Source organism: Apostichopus japonicus, chromosome 5 (assembly GCF_037975245.1).
Source record: "Apostichopus japonicus isolate 1M-3 chromosome 5, ASM3797524v1, whole genome shotgun sequence".
NCBI lineage: Eukaryota > Metazoa > Echinodermata > Holothuroidea > Aspidochirotida > Stichopodidae > Apostichopus > Apostichopus japonicus.
The window spans coordinates 501682-511681 of record NC_092565.1 but is presented as its reverse complement, the minus strand read 5'-3'; the positions used below and the strand labels follow the sequence as shown (position 1 = coordinate 511681).

At 56.2% G+C, this 10000-nt stretch overlaps 3 non-coding genes across 3 annotated transcripts in view; all 3 read right to left on the bottom strand.

The window, feature by feature from the left end:
• LOC139968464 (large subunit ribosomal RNA) overlaps window positions 1–1066 on the bottom strand; it is a 4029-nt gene extending 2963 nt beyond the window's left edge. Inside the window, exon 1 of the ribosomal RNA XR_011793461.1 lies at window positions 1–1066. This exon is cut by the window's left edge and continues 2963 nt beyond it. This is a non-coding gene — a ribosomal RNA (large subunit ribosomal RNA).
• Window positions 1067–1500: 434 nt separating this feature from the next.
• On the bottom strand, window positions 1501–1660 carry LOC139968475 (5.8S ribosomal RNA). Its single transcript, XR_011793471.1, has one exon. It is a non-coding gene; the product is annotated as a 5.8S ribosomal RNA (ribosomal RNA).
• Window positions 1661–2265: 605 nt separating this feature from the next.
• LOC139968370 (small subunit ribosomal RNA) lies at window positions 2266–4142 on the bottom strand. Its single transcript, XR_011793374.1, has one exon. It is a non-coding gene; the product is annotated as a small subunit ribosomal RNA (ribosomal RNA).
• Between the last annotated feature and the right edge of the window lie 5858 nt (window positions 4143–10000).

Sequence of the window (10000 nt, the reverse complement as noted above, 5' to 3'; positions counted from 1 at the left end):
TCCGCTCCACCGGACGAGCCGGACGGAACGGGGTGGCGGTGCGCCCGACCCAGAGGGCCGGGATCCCGCCTCGTGACGGCCCTGTGCCGACCTTCACTTTCGTTATGCCAGGATAGGTTTCGGTAGACCCCCTCGACTTGCAAGCCTGCTTAGACTCCTTGGTCCGTGTTTCAAGACGGGTCGAATGAGGAGGCCTCGCTCACGCCCGACAGACCCTCCGCTTCGGCCGAAGCCGCGGCGAGACCGGACCCTCCGGATCCCGCCGGCCACGCGACAGCAAGCTGTGCACGCGACCGACGGAGACGCCGGTGGCCCGGACCCCGCTGCCTGAACCCCCGGGGGGGCAGGCCGTCACGCAGAGTCCTCGACAGAGAGCGCAGTGAGCAACCGTGACGGGCGGCGTAAGACGGCGAGGGCCGAAGCCCCCGCACGCCGCAGCCTCGCCCGCCCCTCTGCTCCGCTCTTCGGTCGGTCGCCGGGAAGGGCGCCGAACGGTAGAAGTGCGACGCGGACCGGACGGCGAAGCGCCGCGGGTCGGTCCCGAGGGATCCGAACCCGCACACGCTGCCGCGCCGACCGCGCCTGAATCAACCGGACGCCCCATGTAGCATGCGGCACTCATCCGTTTACTTCTTGGCAGTTTCACGCAATGTTGAACCCTCTCTTCAAAGTTCTTTTCAACGTTCCCTCACGGTACTTGTTGACTATCGGTCTCGTGCATAGTATTGAGCCTTGGATGGAGTTCACCACCCCTCTTTGGGCTGCATTCTAAAACAACCCGACTCTTGGAAAGCTTTCCCTCCGGCCTTCGAGTCCGCCCTACGGGCCTTACACCCGCTGCGGGTAAGCTGCAGCCCCGATCACAGTGGACTGCGGCCGGACTCTGTCGACCGGAGTTCAGTTTCCTTACGCCACAGGTCCCTCGCACCGCAAACGGGCGCGGGGATTCGGCGATGGGCTCTTCCTGCTTCGCTCGCCGCTACTGAAGGAATCCTTGTTAGTTTCTTTTCTCTCCGCTTAGTGATATGCTTAAATCCAGCGGGTAATCTCATCCGATCTGAGGTCTGGAATCGTGAAAGACACGTGGAACGTGATCGGAGTCATAGCGGCGACCCGGGGTCTCTCCTTCCCCGGCGCTCCCCGAAGAATCGGGTCGCCGGCGGGAAAGGGTGGCCTACCATGCGCCTGCGAGAACGCAGACGGGAGGACGAGAGACCCCGCGATTGGGTCGACCGGCTCTGCCCGGCAGAGGCTCCTCGACCGTTCCGGGGGGTCGGACGCTGGACCGCACCACGGGCGCATACGTCTACACCCCGATGGCACGTCGCACGACCGACGAACCCCCGGTTACCGATCGAGCCTGCTCGCCGAGTTTCACCGGCGCCGACATCACAGAACTCCATCTGACACTGACCCGACGCAGCCGGCCGTCGAAGGGACGGCTGCGGCCGGGCGCTCCTCCGGCGCGCGAACACGCCGACTCTGTGAGTGATTGTCTTCAGACGCTCAGACGGACGTGGCTCGAGGAGCAGAGCATCCCCGAGCCGCCATTTGCGTTCGAATAAGTCGATGATCAGTGAGTTCTGCAATTCACATGAATTCTCGCATCTAACTGCGTTCTTCATCGACGCACGAGCCGAGTGATCCACCACCAAGAATTGTCATTTGCCACTGGAAGACTCCCGCGTTCGCAAACTCTCCTCAGAGCCGAGGGAAGAAGTGGAACGGAAGGAGAAAGGACACGGGGACTCTGTGCCTTCTTTGCTTGTGACTGGAAAGAAATATCCTCCGTCGAGCCGAGGGGGGAAGCGGGCTCCCTCCTTCCCCCCACCGCCGCGAGGGCGGGTCGCGCGAGTCAGACTCGCCGACTGGGGGGAAATCGGGCGACACCGGTGCCCCTTCTCTGCCCTGCGGAGAATGCCTCGAGGAGCGCCGCGCCGCGGACGGCGACGGCGTCTCCACCCTTGCGGGACTTCTCCCTCGAAGCTACCGGGAGCGCGAGACTCCGTGAGACAGACGACGAGAGAAGAACCGGGTACTCCCCGGGCTGGTCTGTGTGTGACACGCCCGTCTCCTTTTTGTCGGAGAGAGCGAAGGCGAAGCGCGGGGTCTGACCTCGACCGTGGAACGGGGAAGGAGGCGGTGAAAACCCCGCTCGAGTCCCCCCGGCTTTTCCAATTTGCTCTCTCCGCGTGTCTCTCTGTGACGGCTTTTCCGACATTCCCCCTTTGTTCCCTCTCCGATCACGGAGGGGAAGGGTTCTGTTAATGATCCTTCCGCAGGTTCACCTACGGAAACCTTGTTACGACTTTTACTTCCTCTAAATGATCAAGTTTGACCGTCTTCTCGTCGCGCCTCGACAACCGGCCGAAGCCGGGGGTGCCAGACGGTCGATCCGATGGCCTCACTAAGTCATTCGATCGGTAGTAGCGACGGGCGGTGTGTACAAAGGGCAGGGACGTAATCAATGCGAGCTGATGACTCGCGTTTACTTGGAATTCCTCGTTCAAGGGACACAATTACAAGTCCCTGTCCCCAGCACGGAGAAGTCTCAGCGGATTACCCGGACCTTTCGGCCGAGGGCAAATGTACCCGCTGCTTGCGCCAGTGTAGCGCGCGTGCGGCCCCGGACATCTAAGGGCATCACAGACCTGTTATTGCTCCATCTCGTATGGCTGAAAGCCATTTGTCCCTCTAAGAAGTTCGCGGCTCACCACGACGGGTGGCCGGACTATTTAGCAAGCAAGAGTCTCGTTCGTTATCGGAATTAACCAGACAAATCACTCCACCAACTAAGAACGGCCATGCACCACCATCCACAAAATCAAGAAAGAGCTCTCAATCTGTCAATCCTCACTGTGTCCGGGCCGGGTAGGTTTCCCCGTGTTGAGTCAAATTAAGCCGCAGGCTCCACTCCTGGTGGTGCCCTTCCGTCAATTCCTTTAAGTTTCAGCTTTGCAACCATACTTCCCCCGGAACCCAAAGACTTTGGTTTTCCGGAGAGTTGCCCGCCGCGTCATGGGAGGAACGCCGGCGAATTACGAGTCGGTATCGTTTATGGTCGGAACTAGGGCGGTATCTGATCGCCTTCGATCCTCCGACTTTCGTTCTTGATCAATGAAGACATTCTTGGCAAATGCTTTCGCTGTCGGGCGTCTTGCGACGATCCAAGAATTTCACCTCTCACGCCGCAATACGAATGCCCCCGGCAGTCCCTCTTGATCATTACCTCAGGATCTCAAGACCAACGAAATAGAACCGAGGTCCTCTTCCACTATTCCATGCTGAGCTGTTCGGGCACTTTGGCCTGCTTTGAACACTTCAATTTTCTCAAAGTAAACGTTCCAGTCTCGCACGGCACTCAGTTAAGAGCACCGCACGACCAACCGAATCACTGGCCGGGAAAAATCTCCCACGACTCCCGTTTGACGGGGAGAAGGGGAACGGGCAGTGCACGCCTCACGGCGGACCGCCCGCCCCGGCCAGAAATCCGACTACGAGCTTTTTAACTGCAGCAAATTTAATATACGCTGCTGGAGCTGGAATTACCGCGGCTGCTGGCACCAGACTTGCCCTCCAGTAGATCCTCGTTAAAGGATTTAAAGTGTACTCATTCCGATCACAGGGCCTCCGAAGAGGCCTGTATCGTTATTTTTTGTCACTACCTCCCCGTGTCAGGAGTGGGTAATTTGCGTGCCTGCTGCCTTCCTTGGATGTGGTAGCCGTTTCTCAGGCTCCCTCTCCGGAATCGAACCCTGATTCTCCGTTACCCGTCACAACCATGATAAGCGCATAACTTACCATCGAAAGTTGATAGAGCAGACTTTTGAAGGGAGCGTCGCCGGTGCAAGACCGTGCGATCGGCATGATTATCTAGAGTTCACCAGCGGAGACCGGACCCCGAAAGGACCGGGCTGGCCTTGTTCCTAATAAGAGCACGCTTCCCCCGAAGGGTCGGCGCTTTGTTGCATGTATTAGCTCTAGAATTACCACAGTTATCCATGGTATAAGACTTTCTCCAATAAACCATAACTGATCTAATGAGCCATCTGCAGTTTCTCTTGTATGTTCAGGATTGTACTTAGACGTGCATGGCTTAATCTTTGAGACAAGCAATGACTACTGGCAGGATCAACCAGGTAACGGTCGACAGAACCGGGCTGGGCCCGTTCGCCGTCCGGGAGTCGCTCTCGCACTCCCCTCTCTCTCTCTCTGAATTCTCAATTGTCGATGCCGTGCTATTACGGTACAGTGATCGAAGAACCGCCCGAAGGGATTCTCGAGGTGTGTATCTCTACCCGAGTCGACTGGGTCGTCTCGAGAGGAGTCGCAGTGGTCCCGCCTCGGAGACGGGACCGGTTCGAAGCGACGCGGGAGGGCGACGGCTCGTCCACTGGAACAGGGGAGAGCAATCGCACGCCTCGAGCGTGCATTCGTTGCTTGGATGAAAAAGCCCGTACCGAGCGCCGAGTGCAACACATGGTCGCAGCAACGGCAGCATGCCCGAACGGGTCCCGTGGAGAAAGCTCGATATCTGACGACACCGAGGTCCTGCTCTTTCTCCACCGGGGGTTCTGCGGATGAAAAGGCTCAATATCTGAACGTCGATATATACGTGTGCACGGAGGGACACCTCTGCTCACGGGGCGAGTGGGTGAAAACCCCCGCTCTGAGCGCCGAGTTGCAACACATGGTCGCGATGAAACGACGGCTGACCCTACCGAAAGGGCCCGCTGGAGTCCAACCATGACACGTATACACACACGACAGACATTAAAAGCCTTCTCGAGTCTTGGATCGACTCTACTACCCCCCTCATATATAGAATCCGATTCACTCTGCCCGCTCGTTCTGACCATTGGATCACACACTTAAGCCAATACCCGCTACACTTAAGAGATCTCGAAATCTCGAACGAGACCCAGATTCTCTGCGGGTGAGTCGGGCGGCCTGCCGTCGCCGTCGGCTTGCCGTTTGCCTTTCGCCTGGTCGCATGGCACTCGTGCCATCGACCACGCAACGCGAGAGGCCTTCTCCCTTCTCCTTTCTCTCTCATCTCTACTCTCTCTCTTCTCCACCGGGGGTTCTGCGGATGAAAAAGCTCAATATCTGGGATTGTATATATACATATGCACGAAAGAACCTTCTACTCACGGGGCGAGTGGGTGAAAACCCCCGCACCGAGCGCCGAGTTGCAACACATGGTCGCGATGAAACGACGGCTGACCCTACCGAGAAGGCCAGCAAGGGTCTGACGTGCAAAAACATATTTACGCACCACAGGCAAGGAGCCTTTTCGAGTCTCGGGTGGACTCCCGTCCGCGAAAGCTTCATATCTGAACGTCGATATATACGTGTGCACGGAGGGACACCTCTGCTCACGGGGCGAGTGGGTGAAAACCCCCGCTCTGAGCGCCGAGTTGCAACACATGGTCGCGATGAAACGACGGCTGACCCTACCGAAAGGGCCCGCTGGAGTCCAACCATGACACGCATACACACACGACAGACATTAAAAGCCTTCTCGAGTCTTGGATCGACTCTACTACCCCCCTCATATATAGAATCCGATTCACTCTGCCCGCTCGTTCTGACCATTGGATCACACACTTAAGCCAATACCCGCTACACTAAAGAGATCTCAAAATCTCGGACGAGAGCCACACCTTGCGGATGCATCGGGCGGCCTGCCGTCGAGGTCGGCCGTCGCCCCGTCTCACAGACTCGTGCAACACGACGAGTCCCAGCCTACGCCTGTGTGCATCACCGTCGGCCTAAATCTCGGCCCTCGCCCGGTCGCATGACACTCGTGCCATCGACCGCACCATCGACCTTCTCACCCGGGAGCAACCCGTGTTTTCAGAGGAGTGCCGGGGTTGCTCCCGTGCCGGGTATGTCTTGTCCGGCGGCGCCCCGTCTCACAGACTCGTGCAACGACAACGGGTCCCATGCCTACGCATGTGTGCATCACCGTCGGCTAATTACTCGGCCCTCGCCCGGTCGCATGACACTCGTGCCGTCGATCACACCATCGACCTTCTCACATGGGAGCGACCCGTATTTTCAGAGGAGTGTCGGGGTTGCTCCCGTGCCGGATATATCTTGACGAAATCAAGGAGATATATGAGGAAACTTCTACAATTTGAAGATCGACCGGCGAGACAAGACACTCCCCTTAATATATAATCCGATTCACTCTGCCCACTCATTCTGACCATTGGGTCACACACTTAAGCCAATACCCGTTACACTAAAGTTGACCATGTTTTTTTTTTTTTGATATTATTATTATTATTTTTTTTTTGTCAACGTCCTCTGTAACGAAGTCAAAACTCTATGCATGTGTTCGCGTGTCGTTCTGCCGTCTCCGCCGGGCACATCCCAGCCAGCGCCCGATACATTTCAGTTGACAACGGTCACAACTCTATGCATGTGCTCGTGGGTCGTTCTGCCGTCAACGTCGGGAACACACAGGCCAGTACCCGCTACATTAAAATTGACAATGGTCACAACTCTATGCATGTGCTCGTGGGTCGTTCTACCGTCAACGTCGGGCGCACACAGGCCAGTACCCGATACATGCAAGTTGACAGTGGTCACAAACTCTATGCATGTGTTCGCGTGTCGTTCTGCCGTCTCCGCCGGGCACATCCCAGCCAGCGCCCGATACATTCAAGTTGACAACGGTCACAACTCTATGCATGTGCTCGTGGGTCGTTCTACCGTCAACGTCGGGCGCACACAGGCCAGTACCCGATACATGCAAGTTGACAATGGTCACAAACTCTATGCATGTGTTCGCGTGTCGTTCTGCCGTCTCCGCCGGGCACATCCCAGCCAGCGCCCGATACATTCAAGTTGACAACGGTCACAACTCTATGCATGTGTTCGCGTGTCGTTCTGCCGTCTCCGCCGGGCACATCCCAGCCAGCGCCCGATACATTAAAGTTGACAACGGTCACAACTCTATGCATGTGCTCGTGGGTCGTTCTACCGTCAACGTCGGGCGCACACAGGCCAGTACCCGATACATGCAAGTTGACAGTGGTCACAAACTCTATGCATGTGTTCGCGTGTCGTTCTGCCGTCTCCGCCGGGCACATCCCAGCCAGCGCCCGATACATTCAAGTTGACAACGGTCACAACTCTATGCATGTGTTCGCGTGTCGTTCTGCCGTCTCCGCCGGGCACATCCCAGCCAGCGCCCGATACATTCAAGTTGACAATGGTCACAACTCTATGCATGTGTTCGCGGGTCGTTCTACCGTCACCGTCGGGCACACTTGAGCCAGTACCCGCTTGACTTTTTTTTTTTTTTTTTAAGTCAACGTCTTCTTCAAGGAAGTCCAAATTCTATGCATGTGTTCGTGGGTCGTTCTGCCGTCTCCGTCGGGCACACACAGGCCAGCGCCCGATACATTCAAGTTGACAGTGGTCAAAACTCTATGCATGTGTTCGCGTGTCGTTCTGCCGTCTCCGCCGCGCACATCCTAGCCAGCGCCCGATACATTCAAGTTGACGATGGTCACAACACTATGCATGTGTTCGCGTGTCGTTCTGCCGTCTCCGCCGGGCGCATCCCAGCCAGCGCCCGATACATTCAAGTTGACAACGGTCACAACTCTATGCATGTGCTCGTGGGTCGTTCTACCGTCAACGTCGGGCGCACACAGGCCAGTACCCGATTCATGCAAGTTGACAACGGTCACAAACTCTATGCATGTGTTCGCGTGTCGTTCTGCCGTCTCCGCCGGGCACATCCCAGCCAGCGCCCGATACATTCAAGTTGACAACGGTCACAAACTCTATGCATGTGTTCGCGTGTCGTTCTGCCGTCTCCGCCGGGCACATCCCAGCCAGCGCCCGATACATTCAAGTTGACAATGGTCACAACTCTATGCATGTGTTCGCGGGTCGTTCTACCGTCACCGTCGGGCACACTTGAGCCAGTACCCGCTTGACTTTTTTTTTTTTTTTTTTATGTCAACGTCTTCTTCAAGGAAGTCCAAATTCTATGCATGTGTTCGTGGGTCGTTCTGCCGTCTCCGTCGGGCACACACAGGCCAGCGCCCGATACATTCAAGTTGACAATGGTCACAACTCTATGCATGTGTTCGCGGGTCGTTCTGCCGTCAACGTCGGGCACACACAGGCCAGTACCCGATACACGCAAGTTGACAATGGTCACAAACTCTATGCATGTGTTCGCGTGTCGTTCTGCCGTCTCCGCCGCGCACATCCTAGCCAGCGCCCGATACATTAAAGTTGACAGTGGTCAAAACTCTATGCATGTGTTCGCGTGTCGTTCTGCCGTCTCCGCCGCGCACATCCTAGCCAGCGCCCGATACATTCAAGTTGACGACGGTCACAACACTATGAATGTGTTCGCGTGTCGTTCTGCCGTCTCCGCCGGGCGCATCCCAGCCAGCGCCCGATACATTCAAGTTGACAACGGTCACAACTCTATGCATGTGCTCGCGGGTCGTTCTGCCGTCAACGTCGGGCGCACACAGGCCAGTACCCGATTCATGCAAGTTGACAACGGTCACAAACTCTATGCATGTGTTCGCGTGTCGTTCTGCCGTCTCCGCCGGGCACATCCCAGCCAGCGCCCGATACATTCAAGTTGACAACGGTCACAAACTCTATGCATGTGTTCGCGTGTCGTTCTGCCGTCTCCGCCGGGCACATCCCAGCCAGCGCCCGATACATTCAAGTTGACAATGGTCACAACTCTATGCATGTGTTCGCGGGTCGTTCTACCGTCACCGTCGGGCACACTTGAGCCAGTACCCGCTTGACTTTTTTTTTTTTTTTATGTCAACGTCTTCTTCAAGGAAGTCCAAATTCTATGCATGTGTTCGTGGGTCGTTCTGCCGTCTCCGTCGGGCACACAATCAAGCCAGCGCCCGATACATTCAAGTTGACGATGGTCACAACACTATGCATGTGTTCGCGGGTCGTTCTGCCGTCAACGTCGGGCACACACAGGCCAGTACCCGATACATTCAAGTTGACAACGGTCACAACTCTATGCATGTGCTCGTGGGTCGTTCTACCGTCAACGTCGGGCGCACACAGGCCAGTACCCGATTCATGCAAGTTGACAACGGTCACAAACTCTATGCATGTGTTCGCGTGTCGTTCTGCCGTCTCCGCCGGGCACATCCCAGCCAGCGCCCGATACATTCAAGTTGACAACGGTCACAAACTCTATGCATGTGTTCGCGTGTCGTTCTGCCGTCTCCGCCGGGCACATCCCAGCCAGCGCCCGATACATTCAAGTTGACAATGGTCACAACTCTATGCATGTGTTCGCGGGTCGTTCTACCGTCACCGTCGGGCACACTTGAGCCAGTACCCGCTTGACTTTTTTTTTTTTTTTTTTATGTCAACGTCTTCTTCAAGGAAGTCCAAATTCTATGCATGTGTTCGTGGGTCGTTCTGCCGTCTCCGTCGGGCACACAATCAAGCCAGCGCCCGATACATTCAAGTTGACAATGGTCACAACTCTATGCATGTGTTCGCGGGTCGTTCTGCCGTCAACGTCGGGCACACACAGGCCAGTACCCGATACACGCAAGTTGACAACGGTCACAAACTCTATGCATGTGCTCGTGGGTCGTTCTACCGTCAACGTCGGGCGCACACAGGCCAGTACCCGATTCATGCAAGTTGACAACGGTCACAAACTCTATGCATGTGTTCGCGTGTCGTTCTGCCGTCTCCGCCGGGCACATCCCAGCCAGCGCCCGATACATTCAAGTTGACAACGGTCACAAACTCTATGCATGTGTTCGCGTGTCGTTCTGCCGTCGGGCAAACCTATGCCAATACCCGCTTGATTTTTTTGTATTTATTATTTTTTTTTTTTTTGTCAAGTCTTCTTTAACGACGTCACAACTCTATGCATGTGTCCGTGTGTCGTTCTGCCGTCTCCGTCGGGCACACACAGGCCGCTAGTACCCGATACATGCAAGTTGACAATCTTCACAAACTC